This window comes from Centrocercus urophasianus, unplaced genomic scaffold (genome assembly GCF_019232065.1).
Source record: "Centrocercus urophasianus isolate 14NV4802_14NV808 unplaced genomic scaffold, USGS_Curo_1.0 seq_9, whole genome shotgun sequence".
NCBI lineage: Eukaryota > Metazoa > Chordata > Aves > Galliformes > Phasianidae > Centrocercus > Centrocercus urophasianus.
Genome location: NW_024885532.1, coordinates 21,513,592 through 21,527,543, shown reverse-complemented (window position 1 = coordinate 21,527,543; position 13,952 = coordinate 21,513,592). Strand labels below are relative to the sequence as shown.

The window sequence follows — 13,952 nt, the reverse complement described above, 5'->3', positions numbered from 1 at the left end:
ATTCTTTGATTCTACGCATACACTGGAATTTGAGGTGTGGGGGGAGGATTGCTTTTTTTTTTTTTAAATATATTTCTATTCAAGCTTTTTTGCCACTAGTTGCTGGCTCCAAATCAGTGGTAACATTGCAAAGGCACAGCCAACATGTAGCTGGAGATGTTTTAGGATCCTAATTATACTTTCGTTTCTCAAAGTCCTTGTCAGACTGATTTCTGCCTACAGAACAGCTTGTTAAAATTGAAGTGTGCAGGCTAGGTTATGTGGGTAGGGAAACTGTTCTGAAAAATAATGACCCTTCCTTCCACCAGGGCCATCTCCCCACTCATTACTGCGATAGTGTGAACTGGCAGAATCCCTCAGGTGTCCTCGCTCAGTCCTGCTGATGGATAGCCAGAAAGCCTCTTCTCATCTCATGCAGAACTTATCGGAGGAGAATGCTGGCATAGCGAGACGTGCAGGTGTCCCCTCCAGGCCTAATTACCTAACACACAACTGAGAGCAGAAGTGAAGGCCATCAAGAAGCTTCAGCAAATCTTGATCCCAGCAGTTTATTTACTGAGAAATAGCCTCTGGGAGCCCTCACGAGCACTGCTCATTCCTCCTGCCCATAATCCAAAGAAAGAATGCGCTTTTAAATCCTGGCTTTGGTTTTCTATACTTTAAATGGTTTAGGACATGAGTTCTCAACATTATTTGTAGTTAGCTCCTCTGACCACAGAGTCCACGTTGTAGCCCCAGTCCCATCAGATTATTTTGAATATACATAAATGTAGCAACAGACCTTGATTTGAGAAAAAGCAGTTCTATCTGAGAGACCACTTTCCTATGCTTGGAAGTATTATGCTGATACCATCAGTGCATTAATTTTGCTGGGTCAGTGGCAGGACTTTATCATCAGTAAAGCTCTTTAAGAAACCAGTATCAAAAGAAATCAGAATAAGCCTTTTGCAAGAGAGGATAAAGTTAAAGCAAAAAAATAAAAAGAGGAGTGAGCTTATACTGACTCATTAACTTCTGATAACTCACTGCCTTTTTTTTCCAGGAAAAGGGAAGTGATGGGGAATATTGCTGACACAGAGGGGAGTTGTTGGAAGTCTTGTCCATATAATAGATCTGTGTTGGCAGAGGATTATCTGTGACAGAGAGTTACTCATCTGAATAATATCTTAATTAACCAGAATTTATATTTCATGTGCAGAAATTCCCAAATCACTGCAATGATCAAGAACCTTTGCCATTTCTTCTCATTCTTTTCTTTCAGTAACAGAGAATGAATAAAACCAAGGCTTGCTTTCCATTGCTCTTTAGGATCAGCTCTGGGTGCTGACTCATTTTTATGGTGCTTTTCCCATCATAAAAAAGCAATGATAATGCAAAGTTACTTTTTTTTTTTTTAATAGACCCAGCACTTGGACTCCTGATAAAAACATTCTGGTCCAGGCTTTTGTTTTTTCTAGAGTTACTGTCTTCATGGTCTTAATACTAAAATGGGTTTTTGCTGAGAGAGTTGTTTAGAAGGGTGGTAGATGGATTACTATTTTTCCTCTCATGAGCATGTGTGCTTATTTGCTGCTTCCTCTTAGAAATTCTTTCCTCCTGTTCCTAGTGGTCTCATTACCAGGTATATGGAGGATGCAACGTTGTGCATTGGAGATGTAATATGGCAGAACAATGGATGATTTTATTTGCAGCATACTGTTGCTCTGGATAGAAGACAGAAATATGTCATCTCTTAACAAACATTGACTGGATCACAGTCCTTTATTTTTTTGATAGTATGTTACAGAAGTGGCTCTAAAGTCAATTGGTTTATATCACTTTTGTCTCATTTTATGACCTGTTTATGCTGGTATTGTACATCATTTAGGCAGGGTACACTGATACTAAAAAAAAAATCTGTGTTTGTATGATACAGTCCCTTATTATATTGTAATGGGCAAATTACTGCTGTTTTTATTCCTGTTAGGATCAGCAGTAATTTAAGCTTGGTTGTAGGTGCTTCATACTAATATTCAGATGGTTATGTGCTCTGAAATATGATGGTGTTCCCTACCTTTCTTCTCTCAATTAGCTGGTCAGTCATACCTGTCTGCCTGCTGCTACTTTAGACTCACATGGCTGACCCTCATCTCCTTGTGTCAGTGCTAGTTCACACACTTCAAAAATCTGGATATTTAGTTAATGTTTGGGCACATGTTTCTAGGACATCTTGTTCTAGCTCTGTGCACTGCACTGCACTGGATGCTTTCAACTGGACATAATTTAGGAAGTGATTATTTGCCTCTGTTCAGCACTTGTGAGATGATATCTGAAATACTGTGTTGTTTTGGCTGCTCAAAAACCAGAAAGTTGTGGACATGCTGAAGCAAGTCCCATAGAAGGCCACCAACATGCTCAGGAGGATGAAGCAGAGGATGGCTGAGAAGAACTGGAAAGATCTGGGACTGTTCAGTTGAAGAGAAAATCATTGGGGGATCTTGCTGCTGCCTACAACTACGTAATGGGAAAGGACAGAGAAGTCAGAACCAAACTTGTCAAAGGTGCATGGTGATAGGACAAGAAGCAACAGATACAGTTTGGGACAGATAAAATTTTGATTACATGTAGTTGGGGAAAAAAAAAATCACCATGGGTATGATCAACCACTAACACAAATTGTCCAGAGAGGCTCTGGGGTGTTCCTTCAGACATACTCAAAATTTAACTGGAGAAGACCCTGAGAAACTTGTTTGAGCAGCAGGGATCCCTTCTAATTTACCTTATTCTACAGTAACTTTATTCTCAGGGAGAGAGTAGATTTTGTGGACAGCACTGGAGGTCTGGATGGGAAGCTCTGGGGTCCAGTATACATAGAAATAGGATTTTGAAAGAATCTCAGAATCACAGACTTGCAGGGGTTGGAAGGGACCTCAAGAGATCACTGAGTCCAAACCCCCTGCTAAAGCAGGTACCCTACAGTAATGACACAGGTAGGTATCCAGATGGGTCTTGTATATCTCCATAGAAGGAGACTCCACTACTCTCTGGACAGCTTGTTTCACTGCTTTGTCACCCTTACTGTAAAGAAGTTCTTCTGAATGTTTGTACAGGATTTACTATGTTCAAGTTTTATGCCATTACTCCTTGACTATTGCGAAGCACCACCAAGAAGAACCTGGCCTCATCCATGTCAATGTTTTTTGTTTTCCATTTGCCTCCCACCTCCCTTTAGATATTTATAAATATTAATGAGATCCTATCTTCAGTCTTTTTTTCTCCAAGATGAGGAGACCCAGGTTACTCAGTCTTTTTCACATATGGGAAATGCTCCAGGCCCTTTATCGTCTTTGTAGCACTCCTCTGGACTCCTTCTAGAAGATCCCTGGTGAATCCAGAACTAGAGACAGTATTATAAATGTAACCTCATCAGGGCAGAGTTGATGGGGAAGAAACACCTCCCTTAAGCTGCTGGACACGCTCTTTTTAATGCATCTCAGGATACCATTGGCCTTCTTGGCCACAAGGGCACACTGTTGGCTCATGGTCAACCTATTGTCCACCTGGACCTCCAGGTCCTTCTTCTCAGGGGTCCTCTCCAGCAGGTCATTCATTAACCTGTACTGATGCATGCGGTTATTCCTCTGCAGGTACAAGACTCTACACTTTCTCTTGTTAAATGTCATCAGACTGCTCCCTGCCCAACTCCCCAGCCTGCCCAGATCTTCTTGAATGGTAGCACAGTCTTCCAGTGTGTATATTCTGGATAGCTACACGGCTGAATGAAATTCCTCTCCAGTTTCATACATGGTGGTGCTGAAAGAGAGAAGAGAAAGATGATGGCTTAAAGACAGCCAAGGACAGAAACCGGAGCTTTAGTTTGTGTTCCATTTTTAGCAGACTTGGACAGAAGCTCACACCAAATGCCAACCTGCAAATTTTCTAGGATGCAGCTGACAGATGAAGGACAGATGAAGACCTGTTGCCTTTATGGGTGCAGTGGGTCCCATTTTTGTCCCCTTGTTCCCTGGTGCCTGCCTTCAGTCTCTGGGAACCCCAGGTTGCTGGCAGCACAGCTGGTGTGTGTCATTGCATTTGCCGTCATTACAGACCGTTAGCACTGTGTTCTGTGACATGTACCTGGTATTTATTACTTTTTCCCCAAGTTGCATGTTACTGTCTTAGATGGATGTGAGCCAGTTTCCAAATCCCACCCTTCCTTCTTTCCCTTGCACTAGCTCAGAATCGAGCTGCATTTAGCAAGTGTAACAGCACTGACCCATAAAGCCCATAGCAGCCAGCTGCAGTCCTCAGCCCCTTGCTTTCCTGTTTCCCTTACTCATTTTTCAGCTGAAGCAGATCTGCTCTTTCTAGTGCTCAGTATGGGAACCATGCTTCTCTGGCCCTAGTGCAAATATTTTCTGCCCCCTGCCAACAGTCATGTGAGAAGTTCACATGCCAGCTGCACCAGATTAGGGAAAGAATGACTAGTCCCAAAAACATGTGCCGTGAGTAACAGCTACTCCATAATTCAGTTCTCAAGTCTATAACACGTTTTGATCAAACAAGTAATTAATTCAGTTCACCGTTTCAAGTTTGTTATGAGCAGTAATTTCAGTAAGGCACTGTTCAGCAATATAAATCCTAGCACATCCTTATTTTTGGTATAAATCTTAGTGCGTCATCTTCTGATCGGGAAAATAGATCTTTAGCTCTCTGTTCAGGTGTCCTCCGTATCACAGCTGTCTGGGGAATTTCTTTTGCAACCTATTGTAGAGAACCTGCTTTAACAGGGGGTTGGACCTGATGATCCCCAGAGGTCCCTTCCAACCCTTACGACTCTGTGATTTCTGTGAACAGCTCTTAGTATACCTCCATAAGTCCTTAAGGAATAGCAGTGTGGGGAATCTCCCAGTCCAATGTGGTCTTTCTGGAGGGGTGGGAAGGACGAAGAAATTTTTGCACTGTGTCCAATGCTAAACCTTGCAAATCTTTGTCAAACAACAAACCTTTTGTAGTTGGTGCAGCTTTTTAAATGCATTTGCTCTGTTAAAATAAAGGGTCTTGTTCTAAGTTTTGAAAGCTTTTTCATTTCCCCCCATGTGTACTATTCCCGCATTATAAAAAGGCATCGTCTGTTGCTTGTAAAATGTACTGCAAGCTGTAAGACTTGCATAACAAATGGTACATTAAGATAATCAACCTCTTCAGACCAGTAGGTCATGGCACTGAAACTGCCTGTTCATGACAACAAAAGTCCCTCAGCTTCAGAAATCCTTGAAAGCACACACATCTCTCAAACAAACCCAGAGAGAAATGATCTCCCCTTCCCCACTGCTCCCCTGCAGTGGGAATGGCCTTTGTCTATCACTGATTTTCCCCTAGAGTGAAATCACATCCACCATTCAATACAAAATTAATAAAGGTATATAGAGCATGTTGAGCAAACACTGACATATCCCCAATGGTGAATTTACATCCCCCCATTCTGTTTAAAATTAATAAAGGAAGACGGAGCACGCAAAACCAACACCAGAGAGTATAAAAACCCCTCATGGAGAGCCCGTCATGGCCTAGTGCTGGGAAGCAACAACACATGTTAGCAAAGCACGCCTTGACAATCTCATTTGCCTTTTTCAGCTGGGTTCAGAGGGCTCGGGAGAATGTGCTCTGTGGATTTGTCACCTGGGAGGGGGCATCTCATGGGTTATTCATTGTGTGCACAGTGTTGCAATGAACTCTCCTCCCCTTTTTCCTGCAGGTTATGCATGGAATAAAGCACCGCTGTAATGTGGGGCTGGCTCAGCCGTGTCCCGCCTCCCAGGTACCTTCTGCCCTTAGGTCTCCCAGAGGCATGCTCTGCTGTCATTTGCCTGTGTTTATGAGAGTGTAAAATTTTTCTGTGATCTGAACAGCCAGCAAAAGGCTTCATCAGCCATGCTAATAGAGCAGAGCCTGCCAGAACAAGAGAATGCAGACACTCCTAATGTCCGCAGCTTGTCCCCTTCAGCAAATTGCCCCATTTTTGTACAGGAAATAGATGAGAATTTCTGAATGAAAATGAGAATTTCTACCTGGGTGATTACCCTGCCCTCGGCAGGTAGTATCTTCTTTGTGAGCATAGAACTGAACACCAGGAGGATGGGCTCTGCAGTCCTCCAGCGGCAAACAAGGCACAATCCTTCATACCCAAAGCGTTCCATAACTGCTTCCTGCCTGGCCCTTCTTACAGCTGCACCCTTCAGAGCCCCATCGGCAGGCGCCAGCCATTGACCTGGCTGCAGGCACTATCCAAACTCATCGGGAGCAGCTGGGAGCTGTCAGTTTCCCAAACGGTTATGGCCACACATTTCTGAAGAGATAAGAGTCGTCTTGTATTGCATGCTGGCTTCAGGTTAAGCTTTTCTTTATTGCTCTGATGTTCTGCAGACACTGCTGGTTACCCCCAGGTTCGCAGCGCCAGCTTCTCCCACCACTTAATGCTTATTTTATGAGCCCAGAAATGATGCTGCACAGAGTGGAGCTGTGCCAAGAAGAGTTGTTCCTGCTTGTCTTCATCCTTGTCTTGTTTTTTGTTTTTTGTTTTTTTTTTTTCCCTACACTTGCTGCAGTTGAAAGGGGTGAACACAGGAGCTGAGGGAAGAAAAATGTGGCCCAAAATGCTGCAAAACTGAAAAACTGATGGCTGCTGTGCAAATTTACAACTGCCTGTGAGAATCTATCAGCACTGTATCACTGGCTCTTCTTAGAAACACAGAAGCATAGAATGGCTTAGATTGGAAGGCACCTTAAAGATCACCTTGTTCCAACCCCTCTTCTATGGATAGGGTTACCACCCAAGAGATCAGGCTGCCCAGGGCCCCATGTACTGGCCATGTACTCCTCTAGAGATGGAGCATCTAAAGCCTCTCTGGGCAGCCTATACCAGTGTCTCACTGCCCTCTGAGTGAAGATTTGTTCATAACAATTAACCTAAATCTCTCCTTTTTCTTTTTTTTTTTAGTTTAGAGCCATTCCCCCTTGTCCTGTTACTATCAGACAGTGTAAAATTCGGTCTCTCCTATTTATAAGCTCCCTTCCAGTACTTGAAGGCCAGGTCTCCCCGGAGCCTTCTCCAGGCTGAAGAAGCCCAGCTCCCTCAACCTTTCTTCACAGGAGATGTGCTTCAACCCTCTCATCTTTTTCATGACTCTCATCTGGACCCACTCCAACAGCTCCACATACTTCTTGTGCTGGGAACTGGATGCAGTACTCCAGATGAGGCCTCACAATGGCAGAGTAGAGGGGTCAATCCCCTCCCTCTCCCTTCTGGGCACCCCTCTTTTGACACACTACAGTTGGTCTTCTGAGTGGCAAGTGCACCCTGTTGACCTGTGTCCATCTTGTCATTCATCAGGATCCGCAAATCCCCCTCCACAGGGCTGCTCTCAGTTCTTCTAACAATCTGTACTCGTATGGGGATTGCCCTGACCTCAGTGCAACGTCTTCCACTTGGCCTTGTTGAACCTCATTAGGTCCATGTGGGCCTTCTTGAGCCTTTCCAGGTCTCTCTGGATGGTGTCCCTTCCCTCTGTTGCGTCCACTCAGCTTGGTCTTATCTTACAGCAGCTCTTATAATTGCTGCTGAAAGAAATGATGCTCTCTGTTGGTCCGGAAAATATCTGAAAATGGCACTGAATGTCCTGGCAGTGGGATCTGTTTAGGGACTAGCTTCCAAAAGCTTTGCAGATACTTCAGATGTAGTCCACCCACTGTGGGAGACAGGGTCTCCAAATCTGTTGCTGTACATCATATCATGCCCTGTGGGCAGACCCAGCTCTGTGGGCCCTGGTGCATGGCCAAGCTGCTAAACCATGAACTTCAGAAGCATATTTTGTAAGCGATGCCTTGCAGCTACCTTAAATGTGAGTTGTTTGCTTTGATGAGGTGCCTGTGCATTAGGTAGGATGAAGCTGTGCAACAAAACATCTTCCTTCCAAGAAAATCCCTTCCTGTAGGCTAGTCTTTAGTCATCTCCGTAACCTTTGTCATCCTTCCCTCCCTGGGGAGTCTTCTGTGTGACCTCTGCTATTCTACCAAGGCGTGTCATAAATTATTATTCTCTTAAATGGCACTTAGTCTGTCGTAGTGGCTGCTAGCCTTGAAGATTTGCAGTCTACCCTGTAATTTTGAGAGGAAAAAAAATAGCTAAGTGACAGAAGAAATATTGTACTTCACGATAAAACTACTTTTGTGTTTGGTTTTCTGCTCAAGTCATTCATATCCCTGTCACTTACCTCATTCAGGTCAAGGGCTTGAGGCAGAGCCTGGGCATAATATTTTTGGTCAGACCAGTGCATCTGAATATTGCAAACATCTGTAATTTTGAAATTGAAATGAGTGTGGTGTTAAATCCTCAGGCAAATAATATAAAAGCATAATAGATTATTCAAGTTTGCATTTCTTTTGGAATGCAAAACAAAGCACTTTTTGCTCGTTATTCCTGACATTAACGAAGCTAACGCAGAAGGAGCTGCTCCTTTTGATTGCAGATTGGATCCAGATTCTGCAAACTTTATAGAAAATTCTGTGGACCTAGGAGTTGAAATAATAAAGCAAAAATTAATCAGCCACACGTTAAGTGTGAAGCGTGGAACCAAACATCTGCAGCGCTCAGTGGATGTCTGGGCAACATACTTGTAGTGCTGCTTTGCCAGCTTACATCTGGAGTGGTTCATCAGAACAGAACAGATGCTAGTGTGAAATAGGTCATCATAGCAGCAGGGCACTAGAACAGAGATATTTCGTTGTTTTTTTTTTTCTAGCAGTAACAGCTATTTCCTTTTATTCACACCAATTACGAAAATGTTAGCCAGTGCAGTATGAATGCGTGTATTGTGACAAGCCAATGCTCTTAAAGGGCATCAAGGTAAAAGCCAACCTAACAAAGCTTCGACAAAGCACTCCTTTCACAGGGTAGACCAAGTATCCTTTAACAGACATGGTGACTTTTTTTGTTGAGATGATGATTTGTTTTTCCTGCTTCATTTTTGCATTTTAGTAGAGATGTTACTGAATGCCTTCTTGGTGGCAAATGCCCGGAAGCAGAGATGCTAATTCATAGGAGTTTCATCAGTCATTTCAAAGGAGAGGTCACACAGATAAGAAAAATGAACAGTACGCAGTATGTGAAGCAGTGACATTCAATGAGTCCTTGTCACTAGCAGCCATTAGCATGCAAGCCTGCTGCTATGTTTCAGTGCTTTATGTGCTTTTCTTGACCAGGCAGGGAGCCTTCGGAGCACTGTAGCAGTTAATGCCATACAAGTGATTGTTTCTTTCTTGAATGCCTTACATTTTTAGTACCATTTAGATGCTTCTCAGTCCCCCTGTGCATCTAAAATTTTAAAGAGAATCAAAGAATGCATAATTTATATCTGTCCCAGAGGTGATGGAGTGACTCAATGATATCTGTGAAGGGGATGATTTTAAATTTCATGTCTTATGCAAGAGGTGGTTTTTATATGAAAACTACAAAAACTGGCCTCGGGGATACCCAGATAATTATCCTCATAACAACGGGTGTGGATTCCAGGGGGATTATAGCTGAAAGCTGTGGTGTATTGGATTTATCCTTGTGTATCATAGTTGTCATAATCAAAAACATAGCAACTCATAGATCTTGGGGAATCTGACTTGTATTTTGACTTTGAATAGCAAATGCAGGAGGTGTGAAACGACAGGTTTGCCTCGAATCCGTTGAAGAATTCATGCAAGATGTAAGACATTTGTTTACTGCTGAAATTCTATCCCTGGGTTAAAGGAAAAAACAATTGTTTACTGATGTTGTGCAGAATCCATCAGCACATGCTTTATCGCACAGCGCAGTTCCACTAGACTATTTCTGGTTTCGTTTACCAAAAGCCTAGAAGTGCCATGGCTAGAAATAAATGTCTGCTTCTTTGATATGTTATGTTTGAAAATGCACTTTAAGGTCTGTATTACAGACAGTTCAAAGGGAATATAAATTGGTGTAGTATTCTCTTTTTTTTTTTTTTTCTTTTCAATCCAGTCCCATACATTCATTGCTTTTTTATCAGCACTGTTTTCAATAACGTGTCTTTTAAAAGAACTTAGCATTTTGTATTTTATTTAACTTTGGCTTTGTTGTATTTAAATAAATGTTAAGATCTTGCTGCTTCCGTAGTTTAAAATGTTTAACATCCTCTAAACCAATTCTACACTGGCTTTTAGCATTGTGTATCCAAGGAGACAGCTGGTCTTGTTTTTTTCTCCTTTCAAAACTCTCTAGGTTTAATGGTTCTTTCCACTTCTTGCAGGATTGGCCATGAGAATTTGTAACGTTCCTTTGGAAATACAGTGATGGGGCTACTGAGAAGTTACCCTCTGTTGTACAGGTCTGTAACCTCTGCTGCATTCTGACTATTTCAGCATGTGGATTCCTGTGCTGTTTTCTTATCTTTTTTTTCATCTTGAATGCTTGCAAGTCAAATGAAAATCTAATTTTAATCTGGAGCAAGTGTTGCAGAGAATGATTTTGGTTTCTTTGCAAAGTGTTTAGGACATAACTCTATTCTGTTACCGTTATATAAATGCAGAGCAACCCATTCATCTTTCCTTTGAAGTGAACTATTACAGCTTATAGTGTTGAACTGCAGAAAGGAATTGAGCCTGTAAGTCATTTTCACATCACCACTGTATCTTTCAGTGTGTGCTGGAACTGCTATACTCTGCAAAGCCCTGCAGTTGATGCCTCCCACCCAGGTTGAACGGTGTGTGAGTGGCTGTCCATCAGCTATTGCTGGGGATGTTTCTGGAGGCACAGTCAGCTAAGATCAGCAGCATAGCTGGGGCTTTGGGGTCAGGAGGAGCTCAGGTTCATGGGAAGTTTAAGAAAATATATTAAAAAAAGAGTTGATACTTAAGAAACAGTAGGAAGGACATAATAGCAATGGCTTGATTCCTATAGTGTCAGCATGGCAGGGAGTGTTGAGGAGCCTGTAGCTAATGCTGTGTCCTTGTCAGCCAGAACAATAGTGCTTCGATGCACAGTGGCCTACAATCACAATGATTTAGAGGATGGAATACACTCCCCTGCATTTCAATATGTTTTTTTCCTTGTAGGTATGTTATAGAGAAAAATCTGATTTTTTACTGCTTTTGAAGGTAGCGCAGAACAGTGTTTTTATAGACATTTTGTCAGAGAAATCAGTGAGAATCAACTTCTACATCTACATAGTCATACCCTGTGATCAGAGCACAATGAGGGCTTGTGAGAGCTGTGTCTGGCCCTAAATAATGGTTTTCAAAAATGTTCGTGTTTGAATATGCTCTGTTTTGTTCTCTTATTTGCCTGACAGCACTGTGGGTATAATTGCTTTTCTTGTTGCCTCTGTGCAGTCACTTAGCATTCCATTAGTCTGTATGAGTTCTGTAGGGAAAGTAAGGAATAAAACCCAAACCAGGTAGTTTTAGGGTAACAGAGGTATCCAAAACTACCTTCAGTTTATTCTCGGGCATTATTATGAGTTGGTAGTGCCTTTTAATATGACCCCAGCTTCAAAATGCCTTGGAGACTGTTTGAGCCTAGATGTAAACCTTACACATGACTACAGCTTCTGTAATGAGCAATAGTCCTAGATCGTGCTAGTTGAGATGCTGCAGATACAGATCTGATCGGGATGCCTCAGGCCTGTGTTGAGTGAAAGCTCTGTGCTCAAAAATAAGTAGCTTCTCAGAGTAATTTCACAACTGTTGAATGATCTGTGTCCTTCTAAAGCTCTACGAATGCACTGTTCTTTTCTTTAATGATGTTGTCCCTCTGGGCAAAATTTCTGTTTTTCTTTGGGGGCAGAAGGAAAAAAAAATTGTGAACACTGAAATGTGCTCAGGATAAAGGGAGAAAACTTGTTGCATGTGTTGGCATTTGGATTGTAAATCCTTTATGAACAGCAGAGGCAGCCTTATAAAATCTTCCTTTCCAGGCTTGTCTGTGAGAGCTGTTTGAATCACAGCTCACCAAAGGCTTCCAAGAGCTGCAGCTAAGTTTGCTGAAGTAAAGCATGGTTGGGCCTAATGAATTTGATACAAATGCAGCCAACAGCTGCTCTGCAATAAAGTTTAGGCAAGTTGTTTATCTAAAACACCTTTTAGAAGCTTTCTCTTTCACAAGTCTGATTCCTGAAAAATAATGGCTTTGAGATATACATACAAATTAGCATTGCATCGTTTAACACAAATACGATATTAATTTGATGTATGTGCAATTAGATATATATTACCATGTGGCATGAAATAGTTGGAATACTACTGTGCTATAGCTTTATTATAATACAAAGGAAAACAAATTAACAGGAAAGACATTTCTTATGAGAAAGAAAAACCATGTGTAATTTCTCACTGGCAAGTACTGCTCCGAGGCACTATCAAAAGGTGTTACATTTAACCTCTGCAAGAAATAGATATTTATATCAGTAAGAATGCTATCGCAGATGCATTTTTCATATTGCGTAGTTAAAGAGCAATTATACAGCAGTTGTCTGGATGAAGGCTGAACTCACCTGCACTCTGCCTGGGGTCTGAGAGAAGCTGCTTCTGCAGCTGCGTACGTACCTATTGTGATACTTCTCTGTAGCATCTGGTATTGACATTGAAGCAAAACAGGATACTGGTCTAGCCAAATAATTTCTTTAATCCAGGTCAGCTTTTTCCATTTTTCCCCTGACTTCCACTGCAAATTTTGTATATATTTTTTTCTTATAAGTATCTTCCTGTATGGTTCTTGTTTTCTTAAACTTTCTTTTATTTCCTGCTTATGATCCCTTATACATTCTCTAGAGAAACTTCCTTTTCCCTTCTGCCTTTGTTGTTTATCCTTACTTTACTGGAATTTTATTCATTTATTGCTGGAGTTTCTTAAATTTTCCTGTTGGTTCCCTAAATGATGCACCTCTTCCAGTGACTCTTAGGTCTGCACTTGACACTTTTAGGAGGAAATGGGTGTATTGGTTGTACAGTAAGCAGAAGAAAACAAAAGGCAGTGTTAGGCAATGGGCTGTGGTGTGGGATGGAAAAAATCCTCATCTTCTGGATCAGCTCCTCTGTTCTCTTCGTGTTGTGGCCTGCTGGCCCTGTGGTCAGCCAGGGCTGGCTCTTGGAGGGGTGTGAGTGCAGGGAGCACCTATCTGTTGTACTGCTGCTTCTTGAGGGTATTTTAACAATTATGAAAACACTAAGCTGTCCAAAGTCATGGTGGGAGGTAGGGAGAAAGGAGGGGAAGAGCCTAAGGAGAGCAGTTCTCTATGAGAGTGTGTAAGCATGGCAGCCATTCATTTGATCTCCAACCAGTGCTGCATGCATAGATGGAGAGCCCTGCTGCTGCTGGCTGTGTTAGGTATTCCTGCCTGCCTCTCAGCTATGCTGGAGGGACCAGGACCTGATACCTGTGGGCCCTGTGAGGGCTCAGCTCTCCCTCCCCAAGCTGGAAGTGATGGACTGGATGCTCAAAGTGGTGTCTGCATGGAGGTGAGTGGAGAGGAACGTGGTAGGTCAAGGCGCAGACCAGCAGTCTGAGGGGGCAAACAGGCATCTGTTTTCTCTGTGCACCTTATGTGCAAATTACCTGGGAGAAAGGAAGGGGATGCTGCTACCTGTAAATGTGCCATATGTGCATTTGATGTATACATCTGAATTATTGAACAGATGGAAAACAAGTAGTCTGTTAACTGGAGAAAATCTATAAGCTAGATGCTCAGAGAAAATGTGGCAGAATGAAATGGGAGAATGGGGAAAGTAAATCTCACTGATCTGTCATGGAGGGACAGTTGCATTTCATTAGAAGAGAAAACAGGATGGTGAGATTGTAAAAGTTAATGCATCCAAATAATGGGATGTATGTACAAACTGACTAAAATGCATATATGCACTTTTTAAAATTTGAATGATGGTTCAGAGTGACCGTGCAACTCTTCTCTTTT

General features: G+C 42.3%; 1 protein-coding gene across 1 annotated transcript in view; it reads left to right on the top strand.

Annotated features, from left to right (window-relative positions):
• Nucleotides 1-13,952, top strand: part of ENOX1 (ecto-NOX disulfide-thiol exchanger 1) — a 366,915-nt gene that overhangs the window by 101,795 nt on the left and 251,168 nt on the right. Inside the window, exon 3 of the mRNA XM_042838792.1 lies at nt 10,296-10,373. The gene's annotated coding sequence lies outside the window, so the exon portion shown is untranslated. The remainder of the gene's footprint in view (nt 1-10,295; nt 10,374-13,952) is intronic.